This window comes from Chinchilla lanigera, unplaced genomic scaffold (genome assembly GCF_000276665.1).
Source record: "Chinchilla lanigera isolate Chin_1 unplaced genomic scaffold, ChiLan1.0 scaffold00020, whole genome shotgun sequence".
In the NCBI taxonomy this organism is placed as follows: Eukaryota; Metazoa; Chordata; class Mammalia; order Rodentia; family Chinchillidae; genus Chinchilla; species Chinchilla lanigera.
The window spans coordinates 12093720-12112267 of record NW_004955421.1 but is presented as its reverse complement, the minus strand read 5'-3'; the positions used below and the strand labels follow the sequence as shown (position 1 = coordinate 12112267).

At 33.4% G+C, this 18548-nt stretch overlaps 1 protein-coding gene across 2 annotated transcripts in view; it reads left to right on the top strand.

The window, feature by feature from the left end:
* Nucleotides 1-914: 914 nt before the first annotated feature.
* The window catches only part of Cntn6 (contactin 6), a 314084-nt gene continuing 296450 nt past the window's right edge, over nt 915-18548 (top strand). For both annotated transcript variants that reach the window (XM_005383756.1, XM_005383755.1), the window contains exon 1: nt 915-1363. The gene's annotated coding sequence lies outside the window, so the exon portion shown is untranslated. The remainder of the gene's footprint in view (nt 1364-18548) is intronic.

Genomic DNA, 18548 nt, shown 5'->3' with positions numbered 1-18548 from the left:
GTACATTCATGAAGCATCATTTCTTCTTGGAAGTCTCCAATGATGGTGGCTCGTCCCCAGGAGTGATGACACGTGGAACTGACAAATCTATGGAAGTGCATCACTCAAGGAAATCCATGCAGTGTCATAAGATGTAGCCATGCAAACGTTGCTTATTAGATAAAAGCAAACCGAGGCCACAAGACATATTTCCATGTATCTATATTTGACTTGGGAACTTCATTTTCCCTGTATCCATTTGCCATAAGTGTTTAGGAGTCTAATTTTGTTTTACTTCAGCATGAAAATAAGCCCAAGCTAGCATTCTGTTCTCGTGTTGTAGCCATGTTTATATGTGCTAGTATTGTTGTATGCATGTATATACTTTGCATGTCACTTAGCCTTTATTTTCTAAGCAGTTCATTCAAAAATGAATGACAGAAACCAAGCATATTAAAAACTTTAGTCAGAGTGCTCTGTGTGAAATGCAAAAAACACGCAGTTTTTAGAGATGTTGTACAAACACATACACACTTGTTCTCTACCTCTGAAGATTATATTACTTATGACAGCAACAATGCTTGTTTCGACTTCTTTTAGTTTGCTTTCTTTATGTACTTTCGTGGCTTTAAGAAGTGTTGTGCACATATTTTAAAAATATGATTTAGAGAGGTTTTAGTCATAGTGTGTATGATCCTTTCATTCTATTTTCCTTTTCTTTTCACTCTAACTTGTAGCAGAAGCTCCTGGCATGCATCAGAAAGCTTACGTTTGAATACAGTCTAAATCAGCGCAGACCCTTGACCGGCTTCATCTTTGCTTGCAAATGACAATGCAGTGAAACCAAAGGGGTAAAAAAATTACTTCCTTTCCTGTTGGACGCCTAATAAGTAGTTAGTCTGACCCACTTTTCAATAAGAGAGATTTCCTGATGACCCGACAGGAGTGACTATCTCTAGTCAAAGAAAGAGGAGGATGAATTTAATCTTTCATGCCACCGGAATGGCAGCTGCTCTCAGCGCTCTCTGATTCTCTGAAGCATGATGAAGATAGAGCTGGCTTTCAATGTGGGGAGAATTTGCCTTTTGAATATTCCGAACGGGAGCTTCGCACATGTGCCTCGAGAACTAATTGTCTAGGTTCCGTCAGGAATGCAGCAGGAGAGGAGCGTATTTCATGCTTAAGACCAGAGAGGAGCCGCGCAATACTCAGTGGATAAAAGGCTTGCAGTCCCAGCTGGGTAAAAGAGTCCCATTATCTCCCAGCTGCATAGACATTCCATACGGCTTGGTTCTGCCTGGATGCACAGCATGCCTGGCTGAGGGCTCGAAACAGTTCTGCAGAAAAACTGTAAAGATCCTAAGACATTTCCACGGTGAGATCTGTAAGTACAAAACTGCACTGTCTGCTGCAATGAGAATATTGCTGGGCAAGCTGCTGCTTTTCTTCCTTTCAGTGTCTTTGCATTAGCATAACAGGTAAAAGCTTGGGTTGTGGGGAGAAGTGACTGCTTTATTGATGCTGTGTCTCTAGGATGCTAATGCTTAAAATGCATTTATTCCTTGTGAGGAAAAAAAATGTATTGAATCTGTATTCAGAGGAGGTTGGGATCAAACCAGGAAAAGAGAGACTACAGGTATATTTTTCAGTATTTCATTAGTCTGCTGCAGTGAAACTAAGGGCAAGACGGGATGACAGTGCTTATTCTGGTACTTTGAGACGGCTACACGCCCTTTTTGTAACAGTAGATGGGGAAATGTGATTGTTATTTTTTTTTTCATCAGAGGGTTGATGGGTGGGGTTTGATGCAGTATCCATGGGTGACTGAAAGGAATGGTTATAAAAAGTTTCCTCGGGAGGGTTTTGGTAAAGGAAGAAGGCAAGACTGGAGGTCAAATGGGTTCACCAAATTTTGTATGGCATTTTCTTTTTACCGCACTTTGAGGTAATAGCTTCTGGAGTTTCCTGTCCCATTTACACTAGTTAAGCCTGTCAGGATAAGGTTCTTGTAATACTTTATGAAAAGTTTCAAAAGTTGATGGCTTTGAGGACAAAACTTTTAAGCATTCTGAAATTAGCCATGCACATATAACCCATTATATTAATAGGATACTGTAAGATCGGGTAGGGGTTGAGTGAAAATTGGAATTCATATTTCTTCCTCTCCAAATGAAAATTACTTATGTTTAAATAATCAGCATCCTGGCTGTGTCCTCTGAGAAACATGCACAGAAAGGCTCAATAGAAGTTATCCTGAGAAAAAATAAAAAGAATGGTAGAATTACACAAAATCAATTTGGAAAATGAGGCATCATAATTATATTCTACACTGACAATGTTTCTCAAAGATATCTGAAAAAAACAGCCATATGTTGAATATTGAATTGCTTGTTTTGAGCAATTTTCATTTTTCTGGTGGATTTGTTTATTATCTTTTAAATTGTTGAATGTTTCACAAATTTATGTCTACTGTTTTGTAAGGAGAGAAGATAGTTAAGCATCATTTGTGTCCCTCTTCCCTCACACACAAAAGTATATATATACATATGTATATATATACATATATATATATATATATATATATACATATTCTCACAACAAACATACACACAAAAAGATTGGTACGTTCTGTAATATAGTCAATGCAGAGTCATTTCATCTTTGATGCTTCAGTAATTTCTTTTCTTTTTATTAGTAATAACCATGGCTGTACAGCCTAAAGATTTCAAATCTGGCAACTTTTATATTAGGCTTCATATGAGGTTATATAAATGCATAACTTATCACATCTTAGCAAAAGAGCCCATCATTTATAAACAGCTGCATTGCATTACTTCCTTTGAATATTTCTAGGGAAGTACCAGAATAATTTTTTTTAAGAATTTCATGTAACTTTCCTTAATTAAAATGAATTGACTTTTTTTTTAATCAGAAAATAATTCTTATATTTGGTTTGAACTTAGATTAAAACAATCAAGTTGCAAAAGTAATGTGAGATATGTAAATTTGATTGCATACTTCTGTTTTTCTATTATACTCACTATAGCATAAATGTAAATTTGTACCATTTAAATTGTTCTGTAGAGAAGATGAGCTGTGAAATATTCACCAATTTGTTGAGTTACAAATATATTTCAACAGCATATTAATTAGAATGCAGCATGATAAGTTATACTCTTTAAAAATAATTCTGGTTAAACATAAAACTTAAAAATGAAATCCCATCGCCCATACATAACTATCATGAGATTTAAAGATTATCCTCATTGTTAAATTTAGGCAATAAGTTAGGGAGGGTGGAAGAGGATGTGAAGGGAGAGAGGGCTGTTTTTGTAGAAATCTTACAATACATAATTTATTTAAATAAGAAATATTTGGAAATATAATAGCATGATCAATGATAGATAGTTGTCTACAAGAATAGTAGCTTTTCATTTTATTAAACTTAAAAGAATGAAGCTGAATTGCACTGAAGAAATTGCTACATTTCAGGTATATATTTCTTACCAAAAAAGGTTTTAGTTCCAGAAATATATTGCTATAACTACAAATAAAACTATGTACATATTAATATTTGGAATCTATTCTTAGGACAGAAGTTTAAGTGTCAAGCTGCCCCTTTAAATCCTTGTAACAATAGTAAGATAAATTAGCATATGTATTTTATGGCTATCAACAGTGCTCATACCTCCTGAGTATAAACTCTATTGTCATTTTTACATTTCTGGGATTTATTGTACTTAGGTTCCAGCTCTATTTCTGTAGTCTTAGTTTAGACTCATTTCAAATTTGAAAAATTTCAGTCTTTTGCCACAAATATTTATTTACTGTTATACATTAGGTTGTTGGATTTCACTTGTTAGTGTTATACCCCTGTACCAAAGATGTAATCATAGACACTATATTTTCTATCTGCCTGGATGTTTTTAAGTGAAACATTAGTCAACACTTTAGAACGACATTTATGTTTCCTGTCAGAAGTGTATACATATTTCTAAGCATTGCTAAGGACTCTTCTCATACTGAAAGTGCTGTGATTGTGCAGAATTTTTAGATACACCTAAAATTCCCAAGGTTCAATGTGACTTGCCTTTTTCTGATGGATGTCCACATAACACTGAAATATTTTTAAATTTTCACATGTTCCACAGTTGTTCAGTTTTCATCAATATTTTCTTGATGTTTATCCTATTTATTATGATAGTTTTATATAGGGAATTTTTGTGTGTATTGTATTGTTTCTTCAGTAAGGATTTCCCACTCCAGTGGGGTGTTGGCTATTGGTTCTACTACTTTTGTCTTCAGCATCACCAATTATAAACATGTTGGTTCTCATTTCTTTATCTTCTACATCAGCCATACTCTTTTACTTGTTAGTTTTCTCTTCTTGCTGAAACAAAATTCCTAATACCCGAAGTCAAAGGTGGAAAGGTTTATTTAGCTCACAGGTTGTGGAGGTTTCAGTCTGAATCACCTGGGTCCAAGGCAGGGTAGCATGGCAGGGAGGCATTCGAGAAGAGAAACAGTTCATGGCAGCAGAAAGCAGCAAAAGCATGCAAGGGAAAAAGAGACAAGATTCATTCTGTCCCTCATACTGTATGCACACTACATGCCCTCAGACAGGTATAGCACTCATACCTTAATCCTAGGCAGAACTGTACAAACTAACAATAGACTGAATAACTAATCACACACCCTTAATCCAGCATCATGTGCTCTAGATTCAGCCACCCTTGGAAAAGCCCCATGATTGCATGAGACTTCGACAGGGATATCTAGACACATACTGTAACACATTATATCCAAACTTGTTTTTTAATTTTCTACTTTTTAACTGAATTCAGTTTTATTTCATAAAGCTACTCTGCCACATCCCTAATTGTGATATCCAAGTAGTTATATTATGATACTTTTGTTTCTACTGTACCTTTTAACTCTGTGATGTTTTTATTTTCCTCTATGATTTTTTTATTTTGTCTTCTTCCCTGATATGTTCTTTTAGCTAATAAATTTCTATTTTAAAATATGTACAGAGGGATTATGTTTCAGTGATATTAAAACAGTGTGAGAGTAATTAAACACTCTCAAAACTGTGGCTATGCTTGAGGTTCACATTTGTCAATTACCTGTTTGGTTTTTATTTCCTTCAGTCTTCTTTATCTTTCAATATGTGTCCATGAAAAATGCACAGACAGATCGCCATAGATTTTTAGGGAACTGAAACTATTCTGAATGATGCTATAACAGATACATGTCAATATACATCTGTTAAAACATTTGCTAGAATGTACTAAACCCAAAGTGAACCCTAATGTAAACTATCAATTTTATGTAATAGCAACATATCATTGCAGGTTGATCAAGTGAAAGAAGCTCACCATTATGGTACAGAATGTCAGTAGTAAGAAATTCCATGCATGTGTTGGGGAAGGAGAACTAGAAAAACTGTTTTTCATTTAATTACTAAAACTAAACAGTTCCAAATAAAAATAAAGTCTGTCAAATAGGAAAAACAAACAAACAAAAACCTGAGCATTTCCTGATGATTTCTTCAAGTATTATTCTTTTAGAATGAAGTTAACTATTTAATGAAAGAGCTGAAAAGTTACACATTAGTGGTAGAGATATTAAGGTCATATATATATATATATATATATATATATATATATATATATATATAACTTTAGTCCAAAATGTATAAATGCTGAATTGGTCTTCAGTTTGACGGACACTTATTCTCTTGGTTGTCACTTCAATGCATGACACAGCGTATTGTAAAGCCATTAAGGAATGAATCTCCATATTGTGATCTTTTAGATCCTCTTGTACTTTTCCCAATATCCTCCTTGGCTATTGCTTAGCTTGCAGGGTTTTAGGACAATCTTGGCCTCCTAAAATTAAGATAAAGTAGTAGTTCGGATTTTGCTGATGCCTCCCAGTATTTGGAAACAGGGGGAAATGTGCAGATTCTGTGCTTAGGTGTTGTGTCCATGAACACTGCAACTGAGAGCAGAGGATCTTTGGCTTTGCTTTTGTTTTGTATCATTGCCATCCCTACACTACATTTTTCTTTCTCCTTGTTGTTTCTGTAGAACAAGAACTGAATAAAATTTTCTTTATCTGACAAATTTTAAGTCAAAAATTTCAGGTTGCAAGATTTCTTTTAAAGACAATTTGATTAGAAAATGTTACTCATTTCAACAAAAGCTGTTCTAGTTAAAGTGTGTGTAGACTATGTACAGTATGTATTCTAGACTAGTAAAGTTAGCTACAATGAACGCATAATACAGGCCAGACTAGAGAAGAATATAGAGGCCCCAAGTCTGCCTTCTCATAGTACCTCTCATTCGTGTATGTTGATGGCGTGTTTGGCCTGCCTTACTGTCTTCCATGAATTTGAAGGTAATTTACAAATGAATTTTCATCATCATGATATAAATCAAAATTTTCTGACTTCAATATTTGAGGAAGTCTATTGAATGAAAAATTCATGCAAAAAAAAAGGTTTCCAATTAAATGAATGAACAAATGAAATTGTGTAGCTATTGTGACCCTTTGAAGAAACAGTCAAAGAGTTATGTTGTATCCTACGTAGGGAAAAACGAAGGATCTTATTGGTGAAATGAATTTCATTCTCCGTGTGAGAATGGAGAACAAGAGCAAGATTCTAGAGCCAGGGTGCATGAGCTCAGGTGTCATGCATGGTACCTACTCTTTTCTGCCATAGCTGTCTAGAGCTCTAGTTTCCATTCACCTATTCCCCACCCACAATGTAGATATTAACAATTTTGACTTCGGAGTACTACTAAGAGAATTAAGTGTGTTAATGTGTGGAAGAGATCTCAGAAGAAATTGTAGCAATTAATAAGCACTCTATGTGTTCATTGTTTAATTATTGTTTTACTATTATTACTATGATAATTTTTGTCTATGAGCTTTGTGATCAGTTGAGTAAAAATAAGATAAAACAATGCAATGCATAAAAATTATAATCATCATTTAATCCATTGTATTGGGTATTTACTAAGGAATTAAATCTGGAGTATAAATCATGATTGGAGAATAAAATAGAGTTCAAAGAACATTATGAGCAGATGAAGAGATAATAGTACTTGGATCCATACAGCTTAAAAATAGAAATGGTATTTCTTTATACAAGCAACAACTGAACCTAATCAAGGGAAAGTGTTTATTTAATTCTCTCATTATGAAAGCAGTGAGAAATGCATAAGAAAAATTCAGCTATAATTTCTTTTTCCAGAAAAATATTATAAAATCCTTGTGCATTTCTTTCCTGTTATTCATTTTTCTATTTTTTTAATTAAAATATATTTGTCTCAGAATGATGTATGCATGTGCAGACAAGAATAATTTACAATTATGGGAAATGTACTTAAATAAAATATAAATATCTGTTCATCAGTTTCCAGTTTTATTTCTGATAGATATTTTCAAGAGTTTATTTTAATATTTTCCTTGTAGTTATCCTTATACATTTAAATAGCACAGCTTTACTTTTTGAAAGAGTTTGTAAGTATGAGATCATTCCTGTTGACTGTTTTCTAAAGCTAGATAGTTTTCTTATTAATATTTGCACACTTTCACCACACAATTTTGATTGATACCCAAGTTTTTCAGTTTGTGGGGAGTACTAAAGTAATGTAAAGTAAACTAAAGTATAGACCCTTTCTGTTGAAGTAAAGAATATTAAATATTCAGGCCTCTAAAACTTGATTATTATCAATTTCCACCACTCAGAATTACCAAATGCTAAATTCTATTTAGTGTTTAATGTCTTCTATTTTCATGAAAACCATCAGCAATAGTGTGGTAATAGAGGACTCCACTGTCACTTTCTGTAGTTCTTTATTCTCTCTTGATTTCCACGGGCTGTAACCACTTAATTTCTTTTTATGTTTATGCTTATATAAAAATTGTATCATGCTGATATAAATAGTACAATGTTGAAAATTAACTTGTGCAATCTAATCTGCTGAACTCATTCAAAATTGGACTTTTTACACCTGATATAAACACATATACATTCTGGCTATATTGATTCATCATATGGATATTATACTTATTTACCCATTTTCTTATTAACATACTATATTATGCATTTTCTTATTAACACTTATTAATTAACTGCATCGCTAATGCAATGTTCCATTTCTGAAGTGTAAAAAGTTCTATACAGAATAGTGGGACTGCTGTATCAACAATTTAATGTTTGGTATGTCTGGCCTCAGAATATCCATCTTTTAATAAATGTGCTTAATTCATGTACATCTATTGTGATTGCCAATAGAGCTGGAATTCTCACGTGTTATACTTTGGCAACGTTCTTTAAAAATTTATTTTGCTGCCCTCTATCGAATTTGTGCAACATTGCTTATTTACTTTTTTAGCTTTAATTACTTTAAAGTTATGTACACTCTTTATTACATTTTACTGAATATAAATATGTTAACATATAGCACTAATTTGTATTTTTTAAAAATGTAAAATGTTTGTAATAAAAAGTGAAAAAAGAACAAACTAATGATTTATTTAAATTATTGCCCAGTCTATCATTTCTTTGTAAATTATTCCACATAATTTTGCCAATGTTTATTTAAATGTATGATATGTTTCCCTGAGTTTTCATTTGCCATTTATTATGGTAATGTGTGTGTATCTCTTTGAATTATTTCAAGTATATTGAAGAAAATTTTAGAAATGGCATTTGAAATTACTTGTTCACATTCTAAAGTAATACTATTTTTGATTAGGTAACTGTTGATTAGTGTTTTTCTCTGAAAACTTTTTATATATTCTATTCTATTATCTTCTGTAATATAATTTTGCTTCTGAAAACATTGCGTTATAGTCTTATTCAAATTACTGTAGACTTGCCTTTTTATTGTGGTAGATTTTAAGAGTTTTTTTCTATACAATGATGGGTTCAAATCCACTAATGTGTGTGATTTCATGGTTTTGAAATTTTTTTTATTTTTTTTCTCATTGCTGGTGATTGAACCCAAGCCCCCTCATATGCTAATCCAGTGGTCTATCACTGAGCTACGTCTCAGAATTTAGTGTTTTGGTTCTCTCTGGGGAATGCTTTCCTGCCTGTGTCAGACAACCAGATTCCTTCAGAGCCCCATGTTTAACATAAGGTACATTGTTTCTTCAGCCGTTCCAGCTTTATGACCTCTATACCAGTCTGTTTCATTTTGGACTCCTGAAACTTTGTCTTTCCTATTCCAACCTTGACTGTGAGTACTTTTAAAAAACCTTATTATTCTTATGGAGCATTTTTATGTATCTGTAGTGGACAAGCTGGTTTTTCTGCATCATATTATAGTACCATTTACTTCTCTATACTTCCATGTTGACTAGAATTTTCCCCATCTGTTTTCCTTCTTCTAGTAAGGCATCAAACTTTCTGGCTTCCTGATATAATTTTTTTTTTCATTCTTAAGGATTCATATATTTCTTTGGTAAGTTTTCAGTATGTTCGGTCATTCTTTAGAGCTGAAGCCATATGGTCATTCCAAATCTTGAACTAGAACTCCACATAAAATTTTTAACAATTTTTCCTAGAAATTAAAGGCGTTTTTTTCTTAATTAAAAAACTCAGTAAATTAGCAGATTTACTAATAATTTTGGAATTATTGTTAAACCTCTTGAATATAATATAATAGGAAATAAAGTCAATTATATCTAGATTCCCATTCACTCTGCAAGTATTATTATAGCTTAGTAAAATCTTTAATTTAGTTTAAAAGGACAGTTCACAGAATGAGAAACTGTGTAGGAAACCTTTGAAGAATTTAGTCAGGAAAGCTGAATGGTGGATGCTATTAGTTTAAATATCATTTGGTAGTAGCAGGTATATTAATTCCTTAGGTTTAAAATAGACAGGCAGGGGCTGGGGATTTAGCTCAGTGGCAAAGCGCCTGCCTGGCAAGCGCAAGGTCATGAGTTCGGTTCCCGGTACTGGAGAAAAACCAAAAAATAAAAAATAAAAATAAAAATAAAAATAAAAATAAAATAGACAGGCAGTTATTGAAAAACTTTGTTAGCAAAGCAATTTCCAGTGACACACTCTTAAGTGAGGCTATAACAGACATTTTTTCTCTTAGACGACATCTATCAAATAAAACTAAAAATTCAGGATAATATTTTTTGAAGTTTTGCAAACAATCTCCCTTTCTAGCAAGAAAGTGATACTCAAGGTACTTGATGAAATTATTAGTAATATGTCCCTCATGTGTGTAAGATACCAATACACATGAGCGCTCAGAAGAATTCAGAAATTTTACTGTCAAAATTTTTATCTGTAGATTATTTTAAAGTTTATTTTTTCTCATCTTCATATGTCAAAGTGTTTGTATGAGGAAACTTGTAAGTCTTCTTCAAGAACTTTGCAAATTATTAGACTATGGTATGCTTATTACAATAGAACTCTTTAGAAAAGAACATTATTTTCTTCTGGCATCACCTAGGGTCTTCTAGTCAGAAAAGAGCAATAGAGAAAGAGTAGGTCAGAAATCACAGTAAGTGCAAATTATTATTGATGTAAATTATTGATGTAAAACTAAATCAAAGTTTTTAATGGTTTGTTGCAATGAAAAGATTGCCAGTAGTCTAAGGTCAGTACAAGGAGCTGTTTTTAAAAACTGGATAAATTCAAGACATTTGTAAGAAAATGGATGACATGGAAACATAATGCTAAGTGAAATAATCAAACATATAAGCAGAAATACCACATGGTTTCTCTCTCCCTCCCTCCCTCCCTCTCTCTCTCCCTCTCTCTCTCCCTCTCTCTCTCTCTCTCTCTCTCTCTCTCTCTAACTCTCTCTCTCTCTAACTCTCCCTGTGAGTAAGACAGGGTTTCACTGTTCATGAAGTTCAGGCTGGCCTTGAATCACCTTGTAGCCCAGCTGGCCTCAAACTCACAGTGATCTTTCTGCCTCAGCCCCTTGGGTGCCAGGATTGCAGGTGTACATCACAACACCCAGCTGATTTCTCTTATTTGATAAATCTAATGTAAAAATAAAGAGCAAAATAAAAGATTGATAAGAGAAACAGGGAGAAAAATCTTGAAAATAAAAAGAGGATCAGAAGTTTCAGGGTAAGAGGAGGGAAAAGGGAAGAGGATGTAAAAAGTTTTAAAACACGTACAACCACCCTCACTGAATGCAATGTTTATATGTAGTGGTAGTAGCAGTAGTACTAATGGAAATTTGGAAAGGAGATCAAGAGTTGGAAGGAAACTTTTGCAAACAAAAATAAATAAACATATTACAGTACAAGGCACACTGACATTAGTCTCCTTCAAAATACTTCCTTTTGCTTCTAAATGTATGATATTATGTATACGAAGTCCTGGAAAATTGAAACTGATCTGTAGTGACTGAAAGCTGATCTATAGTTGCCTGAAAAACAGTTCAGGGTGGGTAGGCAAGGAAAGGGAAGAGGAAGGATTATAGTTGGCAATTGGATCCCTATGGGTTGGGGATAATGAATATATTTACTGTCTTCATTATGTTTGCTTCACAGGTGTTTGTACATGTCAAAATATTGAACTATACAATTTAAAATTATGTAAATTAGGATGTGTTACCTCTTAGCCAATAAAACTGCTAGAAGCAGTAAAAAATGTATAAATGATTTCCATGCATTTAACTTTGGCCAGCAAACTCTAAAGTATGCTCAATTCTGAATCTAAGGTGCTGAGAGACTTGTTAATCATGACATTTCAAGATATAAGTATATAAATGAACATGAAGCTTGTATTCACACGAATTCTTTTAGATTTAACATTATAATTCTAGTGTGTGTATGTGTGTGTGTGTGTGTGTGTGTGTGTGTATATATATATATACACACACACACATACACTAGAAAAAAATACATATATTTTCCCCCCACCTAGGCAGTGACTAGTTTTTGTTGTTCCTTTGTGAAAATTATGCCTATAAATTTTGTAGAAAATAGCCCCTCCTAGCTTCTTCCAGTCAACATGTAGGAAGATTTGGTAGCAAAAGCTCTTGTCATTGTTGAGTTAGCTCTTGTTCAATCTTTTGTCCTAGAGATGTACAGAGTCCTATATAATAACTGTAATTACAGTTATAGATTCTATAGTAACAGAAAGGATTTTCTACATAATTTAATTACCACTGTAGGTGTCTTAACATAGAAAACCAAATCTGAGTTTTCACACATTTGTACACATGTACAATACCAGAGAAAATTGTACTGTGAGTAGGGGCTTCTTTTATTTTATAGATAAAAGTCACTTTTCAGAGAGAAACATGGGACTACAAATAAATCATTTTATTGCAGTGGAGTCTCAAGATCCATGAATGTATATTTTAAACATCCTGAAATATTTTGTACTCAGCACCTTCATCCTTAGATATTATTTTCTTTCATCATTTCCTTTATATATGAAATTATGATGGGAAATAACTCCCGACACCTCACATATGCTGAGTTAATGTCTTGGGATGCTGAAGAATAGATTCAAGGACAAAAGAGTCTAAGAGTATGAAAAGTTTTAATAAGAGAGAACCCCTCAGAGGCAAGAGAGGTCCTGAAGGTGATTTGCTGCTGCGGGTCTTCATTTAGGGAATTTTTACACAAGAAAATCGCATCACAGGTTGTCCTAGGTTAAAATACAATCAAGATGTACCTAAAGGATTGTAAATACAGTTATCTAGCTAATATTGATTTAATAGAAAAACAAATTTCATAGCAAGTGTACATAGTGTGAAGTAGACCAAAGACCTTTCTGGAAAGGGTAAGAATGATTGTCAGAATGTACTGGTCACCTAAATGTTCAGTATATTTCTTCTGTGTTTTCTTAAATATTGTTTAGGGTTATTGGATCAAGTGGTGTTCGTTACAGCACAGCTTTGAGATTATTTTTTACCTGTGGGGAGGTTTGTAGGCCTATCCCTCATGTATCCATCTTGTGGCCTACTTTCTGTCAAGGCAGTCTTTAACCACAGACCTGGTTTGCTTCATCTCTGTTCTGACTATATGTCAGGCCTGGCCATTTTGTTACTGCCAAGAAATTGTCTCTACCTAACTTATCTATCTGTAATAAAATGGTCTTCAATTAATCAAAATATTCTGGTTAATTCAGATAATAGTATAATATACAGAAATATCAGCATTGATAATATTTTAATTCAATTAAGTATACTGATAAGGAAGCAATAATAAAAGTGATGTAAATTACATTTCAGAACACTGATTACTGTTAGTATCATTCCTAGAGATAATCAAAAAAAGGGTAGATAGATATATAGTCTTATTTCTTATTCACTTTCCCACTTTCCTCATCCCTTGGGACACAATATCTGACACCCACAACTTGGTGGACAGATGTATTTTGGCTCACAGTTTGTAGAGGTTTCCATCCACAGTCCACTGGTTGCAAAGAAGGACAGCATGGTAGAGTTTCATAGGGAAGGGAAAGCTGCTCCCCTCTGGCGTCCAGGAAGCAGAGAGGCAAGGAGAAGTGGGGAGGGAGAAAAACACTTCCAGGCCATGAGACCAAACCCTCCTCCTAACAGCAAGCCTTCTAAAAGCCCCCAAAATCCAATCATGCTGGACGACATCTACATGTAAACTATAACATCATAACAGACTTTTGAGGCCATTTTCCTACATGTATTGTGTTCGTGGATATATGGGTCACAGGACCTCAATTTACTACTAATGTGACTGCGGCATCCTCCAGGCTGTCCTTCATGGCTTTGAACCTTGCGTTATGCGTTTTTGTACCTTTAGTGCCTGACTCACAGCAGACAGAAATTTTTCAGACAGATATTGATTTCACAAATATCAATTATGTATTTATCACCTGATAGATGACATTCCATACACTGCTGATAAAATTATGAACAAGATAGAGAGGAGCCACCCTCATGTAGATAAATAATTTCATAAGTACCTTGAATTCAAGTAAATATTCCCAACTGTCATAATAGACTGATCTTTTTAATTTTAGTTTTTAACTAAGAAGTGAGCATTACACCATTATTATTTTTTTATTTTAAAGTTAAAAGAAAAAAAAATTAACAGACACACAGACATTTACAAAATAATGCAGAAACAATACAAGTAATACATGTTTTCAGACAAGGTGATAGGAAATTAGCAATAGTGCTTGTATTACATATTGATATGTTCAAATTGGTTACTCAGATAAACAAATGTAGGCATGTAAGATTGATCAAATAATTAAACATTAACTAAGAGAATAGGAATAAAATGATACCTAGTCTTTGTATGCGCCTTTGTGTGAGCATTATGAACTATTAAATTATTTAATTTTTAGATAGTTAAAAAAATAAAATAACCCTGTATGTGAGAAACACCAAAGGATACCCAAAATGGAACACATATTTGCAAACCCATATGTGAAGGAAAAAGTATTTGTCCCTCTATTTTTATGGCGATATATTGTACACTAGTTTATCCAAGACATCAACAATATTCCTATAAAATAAATTAGACAAATCTATGGTTTCATATTATTTGCACATTTACAGAATTTTCTAATCAAAGGTCCCAACTCCCTTACCTGAACCTTAGTCTTTTTGGACAGGCCAGTGGTTCTTCTAAACTAAGATGGTGAAATTTGTTCAATATTTGCAGAGTACATCAAATTATTAAATACGATTACCATAGTATATAAAATGAATGAAGCAAAATGGACAACAAACAGAATATATTTCATAATTATTTTCTGGTTATAAGGGCAATTTATGTTTTATTATATAGAACTTGAAGATTAAAAAGAATTAATTACTTTTTATTATGTCACTCAGCATCTGGCATCCGACCAGTTGTGTGTGTGTATGTGAGTACCTCAACATTCAGATGAATCTGTATGATCTTTCTTATAACTTGTTTTTATTAAAATTAATATACTGTAGGCACTTTCAGATATCATTAAATATTCTCCGAAGGCTCAGTGATTTTTCCACCAGAAGTTTACTCAAACCAATACTCCACAGTTTACTCAAACCAATACTCTCTTATCAAATGTTTAGTGTTTTCAGTGTTTATAATACCGTGATGAATATTTTTGTACCTGAATCTTTATTTCTTAAAGAAATAAAATCATATGAGGCCGAATTTTATGTTAAATTATGTATACCTTTGTAAAGGTGTCAAAGTGCATCCTATTAATAATTGCTAATAAATATTCAATCACTATTTGTTGAATTAATACATTAATTAAAAATGTCTGTCCACTATGATGCAAGTACTTAGTAGACAAAGATGAATACAAACCTTTGAGAAATTTAATTTCTGGAGGAAAAAGTACTAAAAAAAGGGGAGGAGTATAATTCTTTTTATGCTTTCAGTCATGTATATGCCTTTTTTCCACATCCTTTTACATACTGTTACTGGTTGGATTCACCAAAAAAACAAGACAGCCCATAGACATGCACTAGATTCCCACACTATTTTAAATCACTTTTTCCATAATCCCTGAGCTCACTAGTCCATAGTGTTTGGACCACTGATCCTGCTCATTGTGTTCAGGTCAGCCCAGGTCCCTTGTCTATCATTTGTATGTACTCTCACATTGTTTCTTATGCTCAGGAAGTTTATAACATGTCAAGGAGATATCTTATAATTTTCATGTCTTGATCTTTTTTCCAAGATTACACTGTATCTACCTATTACATTCTAAGTATGAAACCATATAAAATATATCATCAGCTATCTGAATATTAGTTTGCAAATGTATATAATAAAGCCAATAATACTTGACCTGACTTCCACAAAGTCAAAGGCTACATAAAAACTGAATTAACATTTATAAATATACTTTTATAAGTGATATACAGTTTTTATTCCAAGTCTTATTAAACTTAAATCAATTTTTGACCTAATGTATCTTCCAGGTCATAAAGACTTGTGAAGTAGTAATTTTCAAGTTTACTAAAGACATGGACTGTGTTTTCATCTTGAAGATCCAGCCCCCACCACAAATTCTGGGATATGATTAATACTCAATAAATCCTTGCTTAATGAGTTAGATTTTAAATATACCAGAGAAATAAATTTGAATACCTCTGTGCATATTCCAAGTGTGCTATTATAGTATAATCTGAATCTAATATTAAAAATATATCACATTACAATGATAATTAATACTAAATTTATGTCTGTGTTTTGGTAACCTGTATGATCCACTTTATTATGAAACAATTAGAAAATTTAAGTTGTTATTTATAGTATCTCTACAAATTGTATATCAGAACTATCTTCTGTGGGTGAGGTATAGTAGGTTTTTCAGAGATTTAGTATAGTAGAAAATTTCACAAGTACTCATAGATAATATGGAATAGATCTGCAAGCATCTTTAGATTAAGAAGAAATTTATACATTCTAAACCTAGATGGTGTATGTAAGGTGTGTGATATTTTCCTCCTCATATGTAAAGATTATGAGATGTGTATTTTATTTTACCCAATGCTCAGAACAGAACTTATTTTTCTTTTGAATTGTATTTAAGTTTTTATAAAATATTATGTTTAGTATATGATGTTATTTTACTTAAGAATAAAACAATTAAATGAAATATTTGACATTGTCAAGCAGAGTGTAATGAACATTGTTTTGTTTGATTTAGACTTAAAAACAGTAATACTTTGACATATTGAGTAAAACAATTAAAGGCAAAATACAAATTTGTTCTATGTCTAGTTTAGAACAATGATATTTAGTAATCACATTGTGCAACTGTGCTTCTGAGCTTTCTATTAAAAAGTACAACCTGGCCTAATCACCTAATATGAAGGAAAGGTTTCTTGGGTTCATGGTTTCAGAGATTGCAGTCAATGGTTAGTTGGCGTGTAGTTTTTGGTCCTACGTTGAGACAGCTCAGCATGACAAGGAGTACGCAGTGGAGACAGATAGTGACTTCAGGGCAGCTGAAAAGCAAAGAGAGAGGAAGAAGAAGGGTTCAGGTTCCAGTATCCTCTTCAGGGGCACAGCCGCCACAGTCTAACTTCCTTCCATTACACCTAGCTTCCAGGTTTTACCACCTCTCAACAGCGCCACACTCTGGCGAGCAAGCCTTTAACACTAGGACCTTTGAGGACACTTACAAACCGTAGCAGCGATCCTGCATTATCAAACTACCTCTAAATCTTTAGAGACTGAATAAACAAGGATTTCTCTCCGTACATCTCTGAGACAACTGTCCTCCATGACTTGGCTCAATTTTACAATTTCCCATGAATTTATGCTTTTGGGTTTTATTAAGGGTTCTAGAAAATTGCAGTAGCAGTTAAACAGTTCTACCCAGAAGTGCTACGTATCGCCTGAATTCACATTTCACTGACTAAAGTAAATCACTCAAGGGAGTGAAGGAGTGAAATTTCCTATGTACATGGAGAAGAATCAGAAACACTGGCGAGTGGCAACAATATCTGCCATTGTGCGTTTGTTATCAAGAAACAGTGTACTTTGCTAAGTAATAAATCCATCTCGCATGAGCTAAGCAATCGCACTCACTAAGAACCCAGGTTGATTTTTATCTTGTTTTGTTTCACTGGGAGCATTTTCCCCCTTTATGTATATTATGAGATGAATCAACTTTTTTCTAATATAGTCTAAGTGATCAACTCATTCACTGAATTTAAATATATTGAGGATTTCTTCATTCAGTAACTACGTATCTGCATCACCTACCAACATGACTAGACTTGGTCAGTGCTGAGGAAGACGTGCCCTGTCTTTAAACAGCAATTTGAGGAATTGTATTTGAATTGAATCGCCACATAAAATAGCACCTCAATGCCCCCAAAGAACAGGTACTTCACATTATAAGAACAAATATGGCCAAGGGAAGAGACCCAGCACAGGCTTCCCTGAAGAAGTAATGAGCAGGCATAGTCCCCTTCAGTGTGAAGAGACAATGTTCATGTAGAAAGAAGAGATGAAGAGAAGAAGAATGTGGGGGATGAGGAAGGGAAAAGCCAGAGGGTGAGGTCCAGGCAGATCAGAGGTCCAAGTGTAGGAGCAGGAGAAATATTAGAAGTACTAGAACTTGACCCAGAGCTTTCTGTAGTTCACATTGAGCATTTGCATTTTGTTCTTAAGGATATAGAGGAACTACTAAAGATTTTTTTTTTCAAAATGAAGTAATACAATCAAATAGAGTTGTTGAAGTAATCATCCTTTTTACCATTGGGAGAAATTAATATTTCCAAACATTTAACATCAGGCACACAAGGAAATCATATAGGAACTGGATAGGGAGAGAATGGTCATCTGCGATTTCTTCTCTGACAATAAGTGAAACTTGTTTTGAATTTCACCAATTATGAATTTTTTTATTCATATTAGCTTTTATTCATAGTGCTTGTTTAAAATAATTGGGCAAAAGTGAAAGAATGTCCTACTAGTTGTTAAGTACAAGTACAAAGTGAAAAGTTCAGAAACAGTAGTGTAAAAATGTAAGACTAGCTATAGATTTTTCATCCTTTGAAAAATTGTTCCTGAGTATTTCCCTAGATCTTCACATCTTAAGGATACCAACAGTA